The following is a 17,725-nucleotide window of genomic DNA, read 5'->3' as shown; positions in this document are numbered from 1 at the left end:
ATTATGTTTTTTAAATGTAATTTATACTATTTATTTGATGATAAAGCAGAGTTGTTTAACAGCCATTACTCCAGTCATCAGTGTCACATGATCATTCAGAAAACAGATTAATATTTTGTGGAAATAGTGATTGTTTTTTTTCCCAGGAATCTTTGATGAATAGAAAATAAATAAACTGCACTTTTTTTAAATAGAAATATTTTGTAACATTTTAAATGACTTAATTGTCACTTTTGATCATTTTATTGCATCCTTGCTCAGTAAATGGATTAATTTATTAATGGATTCAAGTTATTATGAAAATGTAAATAATATTTAGTTAATACTATTTTCTGTCATAAAAAGAAAAAAATACTAAAATTTTATAATGTTCTTGGTTACATTAACCGAACAAATAGTTTCAGAAGAAGAAAATATTACATTTTGATTAAGAACACGTGCAGTAAATCATGCACACTACAACCAGGGCCAATTATCATGAAAGTAAATAGATTTAATTTTCATTTCATGTTTTTAAAGGTAGATATGATAAAGAATTGGAGTACTTGACGCACACAGCCACGTGTTCAGCTCATTTGAGACAGAGATTCTTTCAAAAGAAAGCCCATTTGCAACGACAATGGCTTCATCCATTATTTATATGTATTCCTGCAGAAAGCCTAGAGCCTATCCATGGATTAATGCATATGAATCACACGTGTGTGCCAAAATCACTTTCGTACTAATTAGAGATTGAAATAGGTTTTCTGTCAGATTGTTTGAATGTGGATTGACTTTCCTAACTAAGCCTCTGATTTTCTTCATTTGTGTATGGCTGCCTAATTGCAGTGACTCATTTCCATAAATACTTCAGAGTATTGATAGTAATTAGCTTTATCTCGTTCCTAATGAGTGTGCTTAGTTTGATCCTGGTAAGAGACATGCTGCTTGAATCAGATACAGACACATCCAGTAATGCATCCAGTCAGTGTTGGAAATCTGCTGAAACTCACGATGTAAGAGAACGCTGAAGATTATAATGAGCTCCCAAAGACCTCTGAGAAGAAGAGTTGAACCTCTGACGCTCAGCTGACCCTTTAATTAAGTCTCATCTCAAAACATATGCACCAAAATAATTGAAATATGGTAAAAATCACTATCATCTGCTAACACTTTCCGCTAACAAAAAGGAAAAAATAATTTTTAACAGCCTGGTGAAAACATATCCTACTAGGGTTACACTTTGTTTCAATAATCCATTCTATTAACTATAAGTAACTGCATCTACATGTCAAGAAACCCTCATTAATTAGCAAATAACTCATTATGGTATTAGTAAACTTTTAGGTTAGGGTTAGTAGAATACGTTGACATATTTGCAGAGTTACTAAAGTGTTAGCAGATATTAAGCAGACAGATTTACTAATACTCTAACGACTGGTAGTTGACATGTAGTTGTAAAGTTACTTATAGCTAGTTAATAGACTGTCTAGTGTGGACTATCAAAATAAAGTGTTACCAAATAAGACTTGAATCATTTATATTCAGTAATTTTTAACACGAAACCTAAAGATACAACACAAAAGGCATTAGGATACAGCATAACCTGACTAGACAGCTTTTATGCGGTAAATTTTGCGAACTTCCCAAACATCCCAAACTGCTGTGTGCTGTGTTAAATGTGCTCATTGTATGTGTGTACATATGGTGGTATTTTTACCAGCTTATAAAATGTGTAAAGGAGTCAAAACAGTGCCAGGAACTCTTCAGTTGCACATATGGAGATCTGCTGTAAGGAGATGGTGCTTCCGACACCTGTACCTAATTGCAATGGGCAACGTATCTCCTATGACGAGAAGAATCGTATATGCTTGAGCATGCTGTCCTGTTTAGGGTTGCATCTTGTGATACTATGTCCAGTGTTTGGTTCATTTAGGTGTCTTTGGTCTGTATCTGTGTTCATACATAAGTTGAACCCAACGAGATCCCTGAAAAGGGTTCAGATGGCAGCATTCACACTTATTCAAATGAACCACACTAACAGAGCAATTGCATCAGAGCTTATTTTAATCAAACCAAACCTGCCAAGTGTAAACACGCCTTATAAGAGTAAGATTCACAGATTCGCATCGGTGCATCTGCATAAAAGTTAACGATGAAGTGCATCGATTTAAAAAAATGTGTACATTGGATTCAAACTGGCATTTGTATCACAATGCATAATTTCTAATATATTTGAATCGGTAAAAAAACTATTTATTTATATATAATTATTAGTAGATGTATCTTTAATGTATCGTTGGCTATGCATTGAGATGCATATCGCATCAGCCTCAGTTATGGAGATGCAGGTCTTACAAACAGATAATTTTTACCTGCCTAATGAAACAAATGTACATGGTTCTCAATAAGTCCAGGAAAGTCTACTCAAAACAGAATTCAAAACCCATTTTGGTTCTACATAATGTGATCGATTTCTAAGTCCACCAGAATATTCAACAAGGAAAACCTTTGACTGGGCTCTTGCAGTGGTTGCTTCCGGAAAAACTGCTGGCATACTAATTTTAGGAGGTTTCCTGATGAAGACTGAAGGTCAAATTCACCTTTAAGAGCATCTCAATGATAATGCATTTTTATATCTATCATTATACGCTATCAGATTAACATTAACTGACATTAACTACTGCAGGATCTTGGAAAGGAGGCATTAGGATTCATAAAATCGTTTAATTATGATTAGACAAACATTTTTTCTTTGGAATTACATGCACTGATGACTTCAGCCTGCAATGTATATTAAGAAAGTAATAAATCGGTTCCAGATTTATTTCATGTTGACTTTGAAGGCAAAACTCAGGCCAGCAAGCGGTCTGCACAACTGTGGAACACAATTGTGGCCCAATAGGACCGTATTCAAAAAACATGAAAAAATGTCCAAATAAGCTTCAGGAATCATGATTCAATGAGACATTTACTCCCGCTTACTGGACTGCTGAGTTTAACATTGACCTGTTAATATTTTGTTCCTGTTCATTTGAATACACTTCAGGTGCTGCCAGATTTCAATGACAAATAATAATATCGGAGATGATGAAAAAGAGAAATCTTTAAAAAATATGCAGTTTAAAAAGCATTTGCCAGATATCATTTTAAATCATATATTTATATGCAAAATTTTGGACCCCACTACACGCTGATAGTCAAATGGCTGGCTATGCATGACTAGCCTTCACATAATAAACCAAAACACAAGGGCCAGATGGATGAACACATTTATAAACACGCTCTGACGAACACATCTACAAACGTGCGGCGACATTTAAGCGATAATGTCATAAAGTTTCCCGTGAAGCTGTAATCACTTTACCCTTTAATGATCTGTTTTTGATTTAAAATGATGAGCTCACAGAGTTTCTATGGAACTGGACCATACAAATAATCTCATAAAACAGATGCAAATCGAGTTGATGGGTGGCTGTTACACTTTATAACAGGAAAATATTCATTAGAGAGAAAGGAGGAAACAGCAGTGAAAGAAAAAAGGACACATGACTGAACACAGATACATTTCACAGAGCCGAACCTCATTTCACAACATCAACGTCAACATGGGAAGAGAAAAATCAATAAGCAGGAGCGAGATGAGAGTCTCCACTGTCATCACAAAGACAGAGACAGATGCTGATCTACGAACAAACCCTGCACGCGCACCCCAGCAACACGCCTGCCATTTACGGATAGAAAAGGACAGATAGAAAGGTTAGTTAAACTGCAGTTTTTATCAGATCAATGCCATTTCCATTCAGACATTTAGAAAGATGATCTGAAATGCTATTGCCAGCTCTGTCATGCCTGAACATGCATTATCTTTTGTGTGAAATGAGCACACATGTGCATGCATACTATCTAATATAACACACAGAATCTGACATGCATAAAAATTGCATTGGATCCTTCCAGACTTTCTCCTGCAATTCTCAGTATCCGGTGTTAAAAATGAACATACTGCCCTATTCTTTTCAGCCTAACTCTCTGTCTTTCTGTTGCTCTCTATAGTATCTCCCAGCTTCCAATTCAATAGAGCTCAACATGGCCACCCATTTTTTCTAGCAGCCTTAGTCATGAAAGTATTTTTCCCCACTCATTTTTCAATGGGGTTTTCAAACAACTCCTCAATAAAGAGTTCTAAGCCAGTATTTCCCAATCGGTTTTACCCTCACAGCACCATAAGTAAGTCTTAAAAACCCTTTAATTGGCAGCAAACCAGAAATGGATTCAGCCTGTATTATACTAGATATTATTTTCATTAATCAAGAAAAAGGAATACAGAAAACAGAAATGGGTTTAAAGACATACTCCACACCAAAATGAAAATTCTTTCATCATTTAGTCACCCTCATGCCGTCTGCACTCTTCACAACATTCTGCCTTTTACAACAAACTTAAACTCTTGAAACAGCTATCCAGAAGCAATAGTTTATGGTTAAAAACAAAGTTTAAAACATAAGTATTTACTATATAATATGCACACCTATTATTTTGATTGAGAAGACACTGATTCACTGGGGTCATATGGATTACCGCCATCTTCACTTGTATGGTTTTTTAAATGTCTTTGGAGGTCCCATACACTCGCACACATTATGGACTCTCCAAGATTAGTTTTCTGAATAAAACTAATCTAGGGAAAGTCTTATACACCTGGGTTGGCATCAGGGTGAGTAAATGATGAGAGAATTTGCAGTTTTGGGTGTAGTATCTTTTTCACAAAAGAAAACAAAAAAACAACTTTTCATCATATACATCCAGCTGGGAATCGCTTTTCTAAGCAATTAACCAAACCAACCAGCTTCAAAATGAATCACAGCAATACAAATCTTGTTTGAAGTTCTTTTTTGAGGAAATAAACTATTGGAAACAATGGTGTAGTATAAACTACTGACTTGAAGTTACTGATCTTACAATTAAAAACATGTAATTACATCTAGTTAATTTGTCTTTTGAAAGCATATAAACATAGCAGACTGCGTCATTCATAGTGCTTCGTGGGAACAGGTAGTCGCTGCCAAGATATTTTGGCGCGTTTTTCCAGTATCGGCGACTTGTATCGGCGATATGATTGAATCTCGCAGGATCATTGGTAGCGTAGTTCTTTCTAGCGAATTTGTTACATTGAAATCAGGCCTCGTCTTTCTGGAATATTCTATTCCGATCGGTCAATCGCGACATCCAGCGATAGGATATTTTGACCGTCGTGTATATTTTGCACATTCGCAAATAGTCTCTCGTATCATGCCGCGGATTCGCGCGATTCATACAATCGCAACTGGCGCCATCTTGTCTCAGTTATCAATTGAGGTGGAAATTATCTCGGAGTACTCCATACAGTGTTGCAATGTTCGTCTTGTTACTCAAGCCGATTGTTCTGTACAATGATATGGACTATTTTTGTGGAAGCTTTTAAGATAACACATGGCTGACACAGGTAAGATTAATAATTTAATATCAAACAAATACATAATTCCCACTTGTTTATTTGTGAGTAGCAAAGGGATACTTAATCTTGAAGCTTATGGTTGATATTAATGTTTATATGTTATTAATAAAATCTCTTTCTCAAAAGAGAAAATTAGTGGGATTTTATACTTCCAGCTGAATAGCTGAGTGGCATGAACTCATACACACCTCCACTTTCAAATATCAACTATTATTCAAGCATGACAAAACCTGCACTGCATTAACCTGTATATGAGTCATACTGAATGAAGTATCAAGTACTTGTAGAAGTATTTCTCTTTAATAAAGGGAAAGGACATGTCATACACAAGACATTGAGTTTTCTTGTGAAAAGGTGTTTTGTAACAAACTTTATGTGCTCATAAACATGTGGCCATGAATGTTCATTGAAAAACATTTCTGATTGACAGAGAAACTTTCAACAGCCCTTGACTATCCTGACATCAATGTCTTTGAATGCAATACTTTAATCAAATGATGTAAACTCACGTTCCTTGACACAGCACGAAGCTGCTATTGCAGATTCTGCCCATGATTTCTGGCTGTTATTGATTCAGGTAATACTGTGTTCAAAACAGTTTTCATAGCAGCCCAGGGACACCTTTTATTGCTCAGAGGTTGCTCTTTCATGGCTCAGGTGATTTTTTCAAGTTAGTTTCAGATGGTTCTCTTAAAATTCCTTAGGAGAAATAAGAAGAGACACAAATGAGGTAAGTGTTCAGATTCAGTAATACATCAGAGATGTAAAATGAATACGGATTGCATCTCAAATTATTTGCTTTTGGGAGAATTTGATGAGAAATGAGTTCACATTCATTTGATTGCACACTTTGCTATCTTGGCATATGAGCAGAGTTTGAGAACTTGAGTGAAGAGGTGTATGATATTATAGGGTCTTTAATACCAAAGAAACAGGAGACTAAATCAAAAGTCTCTATTTAATTTCATTGCATTCTAATATAAACAATTGAAATATCAAAGACATCTCACTTTGGAGCTCACAAGGTTTAAAAAAAACTATGAAAAACAAATTTAAAGAGAACACGGGATATGATTCTGTTATACTGTAGTTATTGCTTAATTGTAATTACACCATATGTTTATTTATGATTTAATACTTAATTGAAAATTGGTGAAGGATGTACTAGTTGCTAGTACATTTCACAAAAAATGGCAAGTAACATTTAATTAACAGAACAGAAGTTATTTATCACTTATTATGGAGAACTAATTCATTTACACTTATACTTTATGTGGGCTAAATATAAAATAGTCCAAATATTTATCATTTCTTGGATCAATTTATAAATGAACCAATTTTTTAAATCTCTAAGTTGCATTCAGTTACCATGGCAAAGGTTCACAGATGCTGGTTGTAAAAATATGCTATTATTGCTACTTTCTGTTTATGTGCATAGTTTCCTTGAACAATCACCTCAATGGTTTCTTCTCATTTCATGTGGTTTCAAAACCAAATTTTCATCTCGACCTTTGTTAGTAAACCTTTTTTCAGACTGTCAGTATAGTTTAACGTCTGCGTTGACCTAGAACCTTTTTTTAACAGCAAAGCAGCGGGTTCATATTTCAAGGTGAGACGTCTCATCAGCTCACATCATTCATCAGACGCTCCCGTCCACTTTCAGCGGACCCTCACGCTTCACTTCAAACCATCACATCCTCAAGCAAACCCCGGGAAATCTTGTACGAGCACTGCGTTCGCTCTCTGAACACCTCAAAGCCACACACATGCAAATCAATTTTTCATCCCTCTATCCTGGTCTCTCCTCATATGAAAGGAAGAGGAAATTGAGGTTACGCTCCATCAGAAACTGATCGGCCTCGGATGCTCCCATTGTGGCTGTTAGAGTAGAGGAAGCAGAACGGGAGTAAGATTGTCGGCTGCGGAGCGTGTTGGGGTCTGTCTCCTATAGAGTCTAAGCGGAGTTGATGCAACCCTGGAGAAACTAGAGTGACCTGTGGAGAGTGATCCCTTCTTGAGAAATCCAGTCTAATGGCACTGAGCTTGACAATAAGATGATGTGACTCATAAAATGGAATGACACAGATACACTAACAGTGCTGGCTATCAATCCGGCCTCATGTTTGTCAAGAGGTGGGCGGCTCATGCAGGAAATGATACCGCTGTACAGTTAACGTGGGCCACTGAACCTGAATTGCCTGCCTACAAAATCAACCTATTTTTTTTTATACTTAAACACATTAAGAATAATAATGTGTTAAATAATGATATGCAGTATTTTAATATTTTGTTAATAAAATATTTTAAATATTTCTCTTTTTGGTCCACTTTACATTGTTTTAGTATTATAGCATTGCAATATATAATCTATTCTCTTCTGTTGTATATCATTAGATTGAATGGGAATGACCAAATTTATCTATGAATTAATATTTTAAAATGAATAAATAAAGTGTTTTTTTTCTTAAAATTTAGTTGATTTGAAGTGCATGACAAACAGTTAGATTCCATTTTGTTTGAGACAATTTAAACATTGTTAATATTATTTCAAATGATGACTTTCTTTCATTACAATTTAGCACATTTTTTCTAACAAATTCGAATTACATTATTAAAGGAACATTTTTATGTAATAGTATAATTAACAACGATATATTCTAAAAAATAAATGTAAAATTAAATTAAACAATCAAAATAATTAGATGTCTTGGTAATATTCATTGTGCTGTAATTTATGCTGCCTTAAAAAAATAAATCATGGTATTGTAATAATTTTAGTATTATGAATAATTTAAAGAAAAAATAATCATAGTATTACAGTAATTTCACTATTATATTAAAGTACTATAATGAATTAAACATGGTATTAAAATAATTTAAATAAAAAAAATAATTGTATTATGATAATTTCACTAATTATTTACTGTAATACAGTAAGAACATCTCTATATTAAAGTAATGAGAATCACCCTTAAACACATATCCAGATGCATTTTGTTAATGAGAATATGCAGGGGAAATGTGCTTAATCACCTTAATAACAATATCACAATACGAATAAATCAAAATGGTCCTAAAATAGGCTTCAAAGCAAAAACATATCTTTCTTTCGATTTTATAGAGAATCGTGACCAGCGTGTCTTCATGAGATTTACCCAGTTAGCATTTGATATCTCTGGCCTGAGCATACGGTTCCAGTAGGTCCAGGTGAAGTCCAGCTGATCTCGGCCTGGCCCAGCTGCTGCTGCTGTGAACCAGATGGAGTAGTAGTTGTGTATTCATCACTCATGGACATTTGGATGTAGTGTTACCCATTCTACCAGCATCTGTACCCCACAACTACCTGCTCACCAGTTTGGACCTGCGCAGGGTTTCATTTTGTTTGGCCATGAGTGTGATGAGGCAATACAATAAGCACTTCTGATGTTAACGGTCACCATTTATTAAGGCCTAAAAAGGATCACAGCCTGTTATTTTAACTCTTTTAGGCAAGCAAATCTCTTTATCTTCCATCTTCCAAAGACTGACTACAATGCAAGCAAAGACAGTAACATGTGAGCACAGGCTGTGAAGAAGCACTGAACCTACTGAATGATTATGTAACCTACAGAAAGAAACAGTGAATGAATGTAAACAAACCTTTCACTGGGATGAATCTAAAAACAACCACTATATTGCAATGAAGAAATTGTTAGCCACAAGCTAGCAATTGTTCTAGCATCAGTGTATTCCAGTGGGCAAGTCTGGATCTGTTGCCTGGAATAACTCTGAGAAATGATTGATTCTCATCTCTCTCTAACAGAGCCATAGGAGCGAGTGGGAGGAGCCAAACTCTGCTCTAGTAATAAATGAGGGAGGATGATTACAGCCTTTACAGTTACAACACACACCGCAAGACTGAAATAGAGAGACAAAACTCCAGTGCAACAGAGAAGGTCAAGAAAAAGTAAAGGGAACAAAGGTAGCTAGAATATATGTGATGTACGCCTGCATTCTCTTTCAGTCATAACAACAACTCCCACCTTTATAGAAAGGCTTTTCTTTCAGTTCCTCTAAAAAACTCTTACAAACACACTCAGACTCAGCAATGAGTAAGGATAGACGGCTCACATGGAAAAAGGGTTTTGCTCAGCCACTTTCAATACTGCATATAGCTTTTTGGACGTACTTTGTAAAAATAAATAGAATATGATAGATAGATAGATAGACAGACAGATAGATAGATAGATAGATAGATAGATAGATAGATAGATAGATAGATAGATAGATAGATAGATAGATAGATAGATAGATAGATAGATAGATAGATAGATAGATAGATAGATAGATAGATAGATAGATAGATAGATAGATAGATAGATAGATAGATAGATAGATAGATAGATAGATAGATAGATAGATAGATAGATAGATAGATAGATAGATAGATAGATAGATAGATAGATAGATAGATAGATAGATAGATAGATAGATAGATAGATAGATAGATAGATAGATAGATAGATAGATAGATAGATAGATAGATAGATAGATAGATAGATAGATAGATAGATAGATAGATAGATAGATAGATAGATAGATAGATAGATAGATAGATAGTCAAAGTATTTAATCAGCATATTGATTTCTGAGAAGACTGGAGTAATGATGCTGAAAATTCAGCTTTGCATCATAGGAATAAATTACATTTTAAAATATATTCAAATAAAAAACAGTTATTTTAAATTATAATAATATTTCACATTTTTACTGTATTTTTGATCGAATAAATGCAGCCTTGGTAAGCATTAGACACTTCTTTTAAAAATAAAAAAAATCGTATTGACCCCAAACTTTTGAACAGTAGTGTACATACACAATACTATTAACTACAAAATTAGCTATACACAATATTACTAACTATTTTATATATATATATATATATATATATAATGCTATTTATTAAAAAATATTTAAATATATATTTCTAATATCCATATCGACATTAAATCAGCCATCTCCTGCCCTTCCCATGGCACTGGCATCGATATTGGTCGACTACTAGTTTGAACCAAGATCTCAAACAAAGTATGAGAGTAAAAGTGTAGTAGCGCAACAGTGCAAGAGCGTGACAGGCCAACTGTTTATCAGTACAAGGGTATGACAGTATGCGAGAGCAGCTTTGTCACAGTATAACTCTAATAGTTTAGGAGCTGTCTTAAAGTCGACAGCTCTTGTAGCTGATGGAGCGCAGCTCTCTCTGATGTTGACAAGCCAAGAGATCTGCACTTAATAGAGTTCTGAAAGGTGCTGGTCTGCCCTTAATAAATAACACACGACTTATATAAGATGACTGTGATTGTGTGCGTGTGCGTGCAAAAAAGGAGGTGTACAAAGCACGGGGAGCAAGACAAACAAAGCCTCGCCTCACTGTAATGCTGGGGTTTCAATCATATGCATTAATGAAGATTTTATGCAGGGCTGGTATGATAAACAGAGAGGGATAAATATATTGGGAAAGCTTGTGCATCCCAAGCGAGACAAATAGTGGGCTAAAATGACATCAGTGGGATGCGGGACACGGTGCTGCTGAAATAGGCTGTGAAATTGATTCCATGAAGTGAATCATGATTTAATCTGCCACAGACAACGAGGTATAAATATTTCCCAGTAAGGAATAAACGTTAACGCTTATGGCATGTAACATTCTCAAGGCTGCACTTGTACATGTGGGCACAAATGTTTAGCACTTACTGCTGGAATTTACTCTTGAAATATTCTTATTGCTTTAAAGTACTTTTTTCACAAAAAGCTTAACACATAAAAGAATGAATACTTTAGACAAAACGGTTTAAAATGACACATACTGACATGAGATGATAACTCCAACCAAAACAGTGGCATATATAGCCTAATATGGCCTAATTTTTCTTTTATTAACCTAATGTAGCCTAATATATATATATATATAATCAGCTGAGAAAAATTGGTAATATAGTTCAAAAATTAAGAAAACAAAAACAAATATATAATAAATAATTATATATTATATATATATATATATATAAATAATAATCAAATACTGTATAATAAATAAAATTATATATTACCTGCTACATAGAATATTTATATTTGTACATTAAAAAATATCAAGGCATGTTTTCTACAGCATTTTTCCACTAGAAGAATTCATTTCCATTCATAAATCTGTATTTTACATGAATTAAAACACACCAGAATAACAATACACAATAATAAACAGCAGAATTATTTATTAACCAACATGTATAAAGCCACATGGAGACTAAACTGAAGACATAAACAAATCCTTGATTCAGAATTTTGAATTAAGTCACTGAAACAAACAGTTTGAACAGATGCACAGAAATGAATGAAATTTTCCAACTCAATTTACTTGAAATCTACAGATGCTATAAAAAGACTTAACACCCTCATAATAAACATAATAATGATATGCTTTTTAGAAAACTATACATTCATGTTGCTGAATCACTGATATTATTATATTATATTATATTATATTATATTATATTATATTATATTATATTATATTATATTATATTATATTATAACCCAACTATTTGGTAAAAAAATAACTTGTAAATAGGTTTAATCTCTCACATCCAATTACAAAAACTTCCTCTTTACTGTAATGCTGCATCCTCACCAGTAAGTGTCAGGATAAAGTCCAAGACGGCTGTTGTATCAGCCAGAAAGTTACTTAACGCACCTTTAAATTTCATTTAGTTTTTGCTCTTAATTGCTGACTTCTTCCTAGCCCATGTGTGTATGTTTGGTTATTAAAAATGTTCCCTAGTTGGAACTAAGTGAGAAACAATCCCAGCTGGACCGACTTGTCAGAGTAAAAAGTAAATGAGGTCTACAGAGCAAAAACTTAAATAGTAGCCAGACTTTCTGTGCCATCTCGCCGATATTAATTAGTCTTTCGAATGTCATCGTGAAATTAATGGGAGGGAAACCAGGCAATTAGTGCAAAGTCCAGTTTTAAAGTGCAAACTTGGACACACTTCCTCTTAGATGTTTGTGGAGAGCAGATGGATAATTTCCTCTCCCGGTGCCCAAACAGGTCTTAAGCGAGTGCTAGGTAGACACATTCATATTAAAGACTGGACTCCGAGCTGATTGGCTGAGGGAACGGAATCTTCAGCAGTGAGTAAGTGACAGGATCAAACCACAGATCAGACCACACGCTTATTACACCGATGCCCCTTCGAGCCACATCTCTCAGTCCAGCCCATTAACCTGCTGTCAGCCTAAACACACTGTAAAATAACTGTTTTCTGTGCTAGAATGAGATTGGAAGCCTCTGAGGCTGCGCTTTGAGTCCAGAAAAAAGACAGAAGAAAAAGAATCTGATCAATTCTATGATAAATTATTGCATTCATATTTGACAGTAAGTTAAATATGCTGAGTACAGTTCTAATAAAATAACTAAAAAGACTTACATCATGTTTCTTCAGAACCATCAACTTGAGTCTTAAAACGAACAAACACAGATCAGCTAGTTTTCTACTACAGTCAAACAAACCACCACAAAAACAACAACTACATTCGTAATCTATTTTAATCTATAAAGTTGGTAAAAAAATTATAATAATAATATTTTTGAATGAAGTCTCTCACCAAGGCTGCATTTATTTGATATAAATACAATAAAAAGAGTAATATTGTGAAATATTATTACAATTTAAAATATTCTATTTTCTATTTTAATATATTTTTAAAAAGTAATTTATTCCTGTGATGCAAAGCTGAATTTTCACATGATCCTTCATAAATCATTCTAATATGCTGATTTGCTGCTCAAGAAACATTTCTTATTATTACAACTACTATCAAAGTTGAAAACAATTCAATATTTTTGGAATCTTTTTTTTATTTATGGAAACCTTGATACATTTTCTTCAGAATTCTGGGATAAACTATGTTCAGATGAACAGCATTTTTCTAAAAGTATTTTTATTTTTTTTTGTAAGTATGTGTCTTTACTGTCACTTTTCAATTTATTAATTAATGAGTGACAGAAAATATCAATTTAAAGCATTCTTGCTGAATGAAAATATTAATTAAATAAAATTTAAAAAAACACCAAAAAAAAACTAGTGTATAAACTGAAAAAGGATATATTCAACAAGAAAAATGTTTTGGAAAATATTTATCTATGGGAATTGATTGGATTATGAAAAGTGGTTTTATAGGTGTTTGAAAGGCAGGGGTTAAAAACAGCAGCCTGAAAGTCATTTGGGCAAAAAATGATGAAGACAGATATGTATTAATATGGTAAACAGGGATCATTTTGATTTGATTTGATGTTGTCTTGAACTGCCCCTTCTGCTTTTGAAGCAGGACGAAAACTTATATAAACCTGATTGACATTAATAATCTCTGATCTGATCATGTCAGTGAGCTCCTTCTAATGATTGGCTGAAACTCAAAATGTCACTGAGGTTAACAAAACAATAGAATTGGAAATGTTGGTGTACTGTAGCATATGTCACTGAAGAGGTTGCGCTTAAGGACTGTATTATAACTCGAATGCTTTAACATAATTGGCTCTTAAAAGCTCTGTTAGATTGCCCTTGTTCTTCAGAAATGGCATTGATTGTTCAGAATATGATTATTTAATGAAGAATCCTCCCATTTATCAAATTTACAGCTCTGAAAAGGGAAACAGATTCCTGCGAGCTTATAAAAGCCCAGTGCTCATCGCCAAGGATGAGCTGTTTATCTGCTCAGGGGTACATGAGAGGTTAGAGTCCTTCAGAGGGAGAAGCTTTTATCTAATTCTGCTTGTTATTAAGATATGACCATGCTAGGAAATAAGCTCATTGTGAACTCAAAAGCATTTATGTCCTTCATCACTGTGAGTTTTTTGTTGATTAGAATATGAGTCTAGGAAAGCAATGCAGTCTTGTAGTCATTAGAATATCATTTAGAAATCTCACTGTTAAAATGTCTGTGTTAAATGAGGCAACACTGTCAAAGAAGACACTGACGATGTCTTAATTGTATGCTTGACTTTTAAAAGTGAACATAAAATCTTCTAAAATTATTATTAAAATTACTATTAATTATTCAAATCAAAATGTACTTTCATAATATATTAATAGTATTTTGTGCACAATTAATCAGTGCACAATATTTCAAATACTAAACAAAACAAAAAAGTTTGATGAATTGTTGTCATCTAAACTACTTTCCAATTCATCTGATGTCACCTAGGTCACGCAGGTGGAGTATAATCATTTTAACCAGTGTGGGGAAAAAGAAAAAAAGAAAAAAGTCGATTAGTGGATTATGTTTTACAAGAAAATGTTTGTGACGTTTACTAGAAATTTCTGAGTGAGTGGCATTCATGTTTCTACACCAATTTTTCAGCTAAATAGCTATTTAGGTGCTATGTTGTAGTGAATGACATTATATAAACTTTCCCATTGTTAACGAAATAATGTAATGCCATTTATAGGTGCACACAGTAATCAAATCTCCATAGACAAAATCATATTTTAACCCCATAGTAAAAATGATTTTTTCAAAGTTAACTTTTTTCAGTCTTTCTACTTCAAAATTTCACATTTATTTCAGTGCATTGCTTGCTGTTTTTTTATTTTTTTATTTTTTTTGTGGAATTTACCAGCATATTCTGAGTGAAAAACGTTTAAGACTATTTTTTTTCAGTGTATTGCTTTACAGAAGTCAAATGCATGGTTACCCCACGTTATTTTAAACCTGTAAAACACAAAATAAGAAATTTTTATTTTTTTTGTGGAATTTACCAGCATATTCTGAGTGAAAAACGTTTAAGACTATTTTTTTTTCAGTGTATTGCTTTACAGAAGTCAAATGCATGGTTACCCCACGTTATTTTAAACCTGTAAAACACAAAATAAGATATTTTAAAAAATGTATTGTGTATTGTAGTTTATAGAATTAAAGTGAATTGTTGAGAAGCAATGCTCATCAAAATATCTTCTGTGTTTCACAGAAGGAATATAGACAGTCATACAGTGCTGTGAGTAAATGATGACAGAATGTCCATTTTGGAGTGAACTATACCTATAAAATAATCAATAATCAATCTAGCAGTACAAAATTCATTGGAATCAACTCAACTGAATCAAATGTATGCAGTTTCCATCCCAACGTTTCCTATGTCTGTAACAGAGATCAGCTAAAGTCTAAATAAAAACAACATTCGCAACCCAATTCTCTTTTATAAAATGACTCATATACACAATCAGTGTGGGGTTAGTAAGACATTTTTATATTTTTGAAAGAAGTCTCTTATGCTTACCAAGGCTGCATTTATTTGATTAAAAAATACAGTAAAACAGTAATATAATGAAATATTATTACAATTAAAAAGAGCTGCTTTTTATTTCGTATTTTAATATAGCTTCTGTGTTTCAACGTGAGTAATTGATGAGATTATTTTAATTTTGGAGTGAACTAAAATCAGTGAAAAGTAATTGAAACAACTCAACAGACTCAAACCTCTGTGGTTTCCATCCTAACATTCCATCCTATGTCACTAACAGGCCTTGTTTTTTTCCCTCTGTGACAGATCAGAGACTGCAGTTCAAAGGGGTTTCAACTCTGATCCTTTACGTCCTGTTGCTTTGGCAGTGTGAGAATCTGAGACCAAGACATTCTGGGTACAGAAGAACATCTGGCTGTAATGTCTGCAAGGAGACAACTGATATCAATAACAATGCCAGTCTTAAGCAGATCAGGAAATACAAATCAACTAACAAAACGTGCACCAAAAATTACAAAGTAGAGGCAAATTAGTCAGCCAACACACACACAAAGTCCAGCTCTACTCAGATGGCAGGCACAATGTCCAGCGTAAACAGTCCTTTACTAACGGAAGGATGTTTTATTCATGAGTGCAAAGCCATCTCCACACATGAGCTATTATATTTCTCAACCCTCATTTATAGCTCTCATGTGCGACGCCCAGATAACAGAGGAAAATTGCCTGGAGGGCTGAGACGACACCGCAGGAAGTAACGCCGGCTATCATAACACCCAGCTGGAGGGATGACAGAGAAAGAGACATTTATCAACGCAGCAGAGGCACCTTTCAACACACGCCATGTACATCTCAATGCAGCGGCGCACCTTCACAATCACTACAGCGCCTGACATTAAGACAGAATCTAAAGATATTCTGGGGGCTAACCGGAATAGGTGAAGCTTAAGATGAAAAAAAACAAAGCACAACAGCAGTTATTGCCATGCCCACCCACACACACACCTTGCTGTGTCACTGATCACTGCTTTTAGGAACTGTGGGAAAGCATGTGCACAGAATGCTTTCAGTAAAATACATGTTTAGAAAGGAGAAAGTTAAAGGGATAGTTCACCCCCAAAATGTTTACTCACCCTGATGTCTTTCCAAACTTGTATGACTTATTTTCTTCTGTGGAATACAAGAGAAGATATTTCGAGGAATAATTTAACTGTTTTTGTCCATATCAGACCCCATACGAATTGAGGGTGAGTGAATGGATTTTTACTCATTTTTGGGTGAACTATCCCTTTAAGCAGACAGATCTTAAAATAAGCTTTAGATTCTATAAAAGCTTCCTCGTTGTACATAATAGATGGCATGAAAAGTTGTCTGTTCTTATTTGCTAAGTGCTGAAATGCTATTTGTGAACCCATTCGCTGTCCATGGTGCTGAAAGGAACAGCATGTTGGATCTCTTTTGAGATTTCAGTTTAACATGCTCATTACTCTTTCTTCTGAGACATCTACATGTGTTTTTAAGCCTTTTATGTAATGTTGTGGATTCAATTGACCTGCAATTAAATGTGCTCTGCTGGTCTGTAGAGCCATATATATTTTGTGTTCACCAGAAATCATCCAAACCTCACAATATTTGGCATCCAACACATGGTTACAATCTGAAATTGCTGAAGATTATATCTAAAATACAGATAGTAGGACCTGCTTGCTTACCTTACCATGCATTCGAACAGTTATAAAGTAAATGATGTATGAGATGACTCTTTTAAATATATCATTATAAAATCCACATAAGGTGAGTGAGAGATCTACACAACAATAACGGTATGATTTACAGAGGTTCCACTTAGTTTCACATTCACTTGCAATGTGGTTATTATGCACAAGCACAACTACAGATGTGTATTTGATGATAAACCTCACAGCCAAAGAATACATCATTCATAGATTTACATTTCAGAATCGCCTTGCTTT

The 17,725-nt window shown here is 34.1% G+C and overlaps 1 protein-coding gene across 3 annotated transcripts in view; it reads right to left on the bottom strand.

Moving 5' to 3' along the window:
- The window catches only part of LOC107554880 (RNA-binding Raly-like protein), a 143,373-nt gene that overhangs the window by 124,565 nt on the left and 1,083 nt on the right, over positions 1 to 17,725 (bottom strand). The window lies entirely within an intron of this gene.

This window comes from Sinocyclocheilus grahami, unplaced genomic scaffold (genome assembly GCF_001515645.1).
Source record: "Sinocyclocheilus grahami isolate Dianchi unplaced genomic scaffold, SAMN03320097.WGS_v1.1 scaffold19.1, whole genome shotgun sequence".
Lineage (NCBI taxonomy): Eukaryota > Metazoa > Chordata > Actinopteri > Cypriniformes > Cyprinidae > Sinocyclocheilus > Sinocyclocheilus grahami.
Note: the sequence above shows the minus strand (reverse complement) of the source record. Positions and strands in the feature narration are given on the sequence as shown.